The 4,638-nt window shown below is 55.4% G+C and overlaps 2 non-coding genes across 2 annotated transcripts; both read right to left on the bottom strand.

Annotated features, from left to right (window-relative positions):
- Nucleotides 1-482: 482 nt before the first annotated feature.
- Nucleotides 483-576, bottom strand: TRNAV-UAC. The gene is made up of 2 exons: nucleotides 539-576; nucleotides 483-518 (listed from the first exon to the last, which is right to left on the bottom strand). It is a non-coding gene; the product is annotated as a tRNA-Val (tRNA).
- Nucleotides 577-4,352: 3,776 nt separating this feature from the next.
- On the bottom strand, nucleotides 4,353-4,425 carry TRNAI-GAU. Its single transcript has one exon. It is a non-coding gene; the product is annotated as a tRNA-Ile (tRNA).
- Between the last annotated feature and the right edge of the window lie 213 nt (nucleotides 4,426-4,638).

The raw sequence follows: 4,638 nt of genomic DNA, 5'->3' as shown, positions 1-4,638 counted from the left end.
TCAACATAACACCTGAAGGTGAAATATGACCAGAGACAAACCTTGTCAGCAAAGGCTCATTTCCCAAACGATCCTCAAAATGTTACTAATTCCCACCCCTCCTCCACAGGAGCTCTGTGCAGTGTAACTGTTCTGCAGGCAGCTTCCCATTCAATGCTGTTGTGGGACATTCCCAGGCCTGGAAATGTACCAACGACAGAATTTGAAACAAACCTGGCTCCCGCACCAGGCGGGATTTGAGTGTTTTGTCCCTGTCACTTAGTCTTTGTCAATAGTACAGACGCCAGGGCAGGACTCAGGCTCTGCTTGAGGATCCTGGCACAGGGGCTGGGAGTAGAAAGGATTGTAGAGTCTGACCTGTGCTCTGGAGAGGAGGTAATAAGTGAAGGGGCCTTTATTGACTCCTCCTCAGTGTCCCCTGGCTGGAATTCTACATTCCACAGGCCAAATGAGGGTGATGCCCTGTGGTCAATGAAAACCAGTGCTCCAGGTGAGGCTTGAACTCACAACCTCAGCATAGCTCCTCTCAGCACTGCCCTGTAAGTACTGTGCGCTAACCAATTGTGCCACTGGAGCACCTGTTAATTATGATGGGGGGAAGGGAGGGAGGCGGTGAGAGGAGGTGGGATCATTGGGAAGAGGCAGTGTAGGAGTGGGGCCTTGGGAAGTGGGGTGGTGCAGGGTGTGGGCTTAAATGGAAGGGATGGGGCTACTGTTTGGGCTCTGGTGGCCACCACTTTTAGGCAGGGCCATCCTGGTGAGGCAGATGGGCCAATTTTCCCCAGGCCCCGCCCCCACAGGGGCCCCACACGCCCTGGCCGAGAATCCCTTCCTGGCTAGAGGCGCCTTTTAATTTTTACTCACCCGGCAGCGGTCCGGGTCTTTGGATGCACTTCCGCAGAGGGTCCTTCAGTGCTGCCAAAGGGCGGGCGAGTGAAGGACCCGCTGCCACTGAAGACTCGGCCGCTGCCCAGTGAGTAGAAGCATCGCAGCGGGTGGCACCTTTTTTTATGTCCGCTCTCCTGCTTTGCCCCAGGCCCCCGAATCCTCTGGGCAGCCCTGCTTTTAGGGAGCCTGCCCTGCTTCTGGTGGGACCACAAGACGTCCCAGAGCAGAGAGGGTGGCCAGCAGAGCGGTGACAGGGTGGAACGGCAAGTGACCGGCAATGTGGCCAGACAGCGGAGGGAGAAAGGGGCTTTCCCCCCAGGAGGCGAGAGGTGAACTCTGGGTTTTCACTGATCCAGGACAGCAGCTGTGGGTGAGGTGCAGTGAAGGGAGGAGCACATCCACAGAGCTTCTGGTGTCTGGATTTAGGAGCCCGAGGCAAAAGGCCACTACCCAGCTCACTGGGGGGGGGGGTGTTTTGCTCATAGTGTTGTGTTATGAATCCTGATTGTGGTGTTTTCCCAAGTTAATACAAGGTGATTTTCCTCCTTTTTATTAAAGTTTCTCTTCTACACTCAGAGCGTGTGAGTGGGGAAAGTATCGCCTCTTAGAGGCACCCAGTGGCCAGGGTTAGTTTCCCCAGGTTACTGGGTGGGGGCTTAGGCAGATTGTGTGTTGTATTGTTGAAGAGGCCCCAAGCACCCAAACAGGGTGTAACTTCAACCTTCAGAGTAAGAGCCAGAGGTGCTACCAGCTGAGCTAGCCAGGCCGGCTAAACGTATTAACCCCTTTCACCGCAAGAGCAAACACCAGGTACTTCTGTGCTTCTCAGCAGCTGGGAAAAAGCCTCTTGGGGGAAATGTCTCCTGCCCCACTGCCAAAAGGAGCCCCTTGAGTGGGAACGGACAGAGGCTCCACTCGGGGGCTGGTCCTGCTTTCCAACCACCTTGTGATGCTGCTGCAGAATGAATGCTGGTCTGTGGGTGGCCTTCAATGGGGTTTGGCATGCCAGGAGCAGGCTGGCCGGGTGTCTTTGTGGCTGTCTGCTGGCCACGCATAGGCATGGTTCTCCCCTCCTCTTGCCCTGCCCTTGGTTGCTCTGTGGCTTTTAAGCCTTCCCTTGGAGCTGTCAGCACCAGCCGCCTCTGCTCTAGGTCCCCAGAGGAGGAGGTGCTGGGCTCCAGCCTGGGACTCTGCCTCCCTCCTGCCTAGCCCTGACTATGAAGCCTGGCCCTGGCCCTCCTTCCTTTAAATACCATGTGGGCAAGAGGAAGAGTGTGGCAGCTGCAGGGACCAAAGTTGTGGGTATCAGGTGAAGCAGCGAGAAACAACCATATGGTCAAACCACAGGACTCTCTAGCCAGACTGTTAAGTTCTAGGACCCCAACCTATAGCCGCCAGCCCATTGAACCAGCCAGACCAAAGACCTATCTCCAGTGGGAGGGAAAAAACTCACTCTAGTTCACCCTGAGAGAGGGTAGCCAAGCACATTGAGCTCCAGGGCTTTGCAGCAAAATTGCATATTTCCAGGAGATCCCCCTGAGATTTGAACTCAGATTTGAGGATTCAGAGTCCTGAGTGTTGCCCATTACACCATGGGACCTACTGCTGTTCCATTTCCTAGACCCCTGTGACTCTCAGCTGGCTGGTTTGCACTCTGCACTTATTGCTTCCCACCAGCAGCTTCCTCTCGCGGGACTCTCTCTCCTCCTCCAGTGACTGTGGTCCTGCACTACCGGATCCACGGGTCCTGCCCTGAGTCCCTGCATCCCCCTGCTTTGTCTCCATTCCCTGCAGGCTGCAAAAATGTCAGGGGAGTCTGCTCCTCCCTTCACTCGGTGCTCCCGCTCATATCAGCCAGCTGCAGCCTCATCTCCTGGAACTCGGGCAGCTGTCGCTTGATCCGATTGTACAGTCACAGGCTGACTGGCTCCCCTGCCTGGATGCTCTTGTGGAAATCCCACAGGTGACACTGCAGGACTTGGCACTGTTGGTTTCTTTAATGTTGTGGTGTTTCCCGGCCACGGAACAAAGCCCCAACTCCTCCCTGACTGACTCCCACCAATCCCCCTGGTAACCACAGAACCCTCTGATGCTTTCCTGTTCTGCCAACACTGACAGGCCTCACCCCCCTGCTCCTTTATCTTGCCAGCTCTGGATGTTCAGCTTCCAATATCCTCTGCCCTGGGTCAGGGAATTGCCCACATTGAGCACACAGTGAGAGGTGTGTGATCCGCACAGTCCATTGGCACCACCCTGCACTGGGCTGTCGACGTGCTCTCCTTCACGGAAATCCGGTCAGTGCGACTCCTGGCCTGTCCCGCAGAAAGGTGTATCCCTCTGCGGCTGGTGTGAGCTCGGGTCAGAGGAATAGGAGGCTACCACCCACCCTCCACTGGTTCCACTACGGAGAAACACGTCCTCTAAGCCGACCTCACTACAGACCTCGCCAGGTAGTGCTCATCATAGAAGAGTTTCCTCTGACAGTTGGGAAACCAGGACCAGCAGTCCTCAGGCTGGTGCAACAATTGAAATCCCCTGACACCAAACACCGTGCGGTCCAGAGGAAGGAGCCAGTTCCTTCATAGAACTTTCCTTTCACGCCTTAACTGGGGACCATACGCACTAATAGAGCCATAACCAGTGCTACAGAGCACAACGCCCACCAGTAATGCCCCTGGTTGGAGCTCCAGCCCTTTCTGTACTCGCACCATGAATGTGAAGAACAAGACTCCAACCCCATCAGTCTTCACTGGCCTGGAGGACCAGAGAGATGGGCCCTTCCACCAATCACCATCAAGCTACCCTAGAGTTGTTAATGTGCATTTTATGAACACCCACCCTGTCTAAGTCCAGCTACTCCAAGGCAATGAACATCAAGTGCTGCCTCCTGGGCCCCAAATCCGTTCCACCTTCCACATGGCCATTTTCACAGATGACTCTTCCTGGCACTGCCCTCGCTCAGCCGCACAGAGGAGTTTCCATCCCCAGTCCCTGCCTGTCACTGCCTAGCAGCCCTCTGGCACCATTCCTGAGGTCACCCTGCCTTGCTCTCTTCCTGCCATGTTGGGAAAGACAGCTCCCATCTCTCCTTGTTAAAGGTCAGATGGGCCAACTAGGGGCAGAAGCCCCTTCTGTGTTTTCCTACTGCAGAGCAAAGATCAGAGACTCACCTTCAGTGCCACCCAGAGGGGGGGCAAGTGGGGCAATTTGTCCCAGGCCCTGCAGGGGCCCCATGAGGGCCAGCCTCTGTCACTCATTTCCTGCCATATTGGGTCCACCAATAACTCATGTAGGAGAGACAGTTCCTGTCCCTCATTGTTAAAGGTCAGGCAGCCAACTAGGAGCAGAAGCCCACAGTATCTTTTCCTACTGCAGAGCCCAAGCTCAGGAACTCACCCTTGGTGCAGGCACCACTGGGCTCCCAGAAAACAAGCCACCCCTGCATAAAGAGGGATGAAAGGGCTTGCTAAAGCCTGGGATTGAACTAGGGACCTTCAAATCATCAGTCTAACGCTCTCCCAACTGAGCTACTTTGGCAGCTGTGTAAATAGCCTTTTGGCCTGTTGCTTCTCTGCCTGGGATGTTTTTGTAGCAGTCGCACACAAAAAGGACGTCATTGTGAGCGGCCCATGAAGACAAGACTCACTTTGGCCTGCCTTGCTCAGCTTGACTTGCTGCCTCACCCCGTTCCTGCCCTAGTGCCCGGGTTGACCTGGTGGTGGAAGGGGACTGGGGGCCAGTGGCGTGGGG

The sequence above is a fragment of the Mauremys reevesii genome, linkage group 23, assembly GCF_016161935.1.
Source record: "Mauremys reevesii isolate NIE-2019 linkage group 23, ASM1616193v1, whole genome shotgun sequence".
In the NCBI taxonomy this organism is placed as follows: Eukaryota; Metazoa; Chordata; order Testudines; family Geoemydidae; genus Mauremys; species Mauremys reevesii.
The sequence above is the reverse complement of the archived record's forward strand: the minus strand, read 5'-3'. Positions and strand labels throughout refer to the sequence as shown.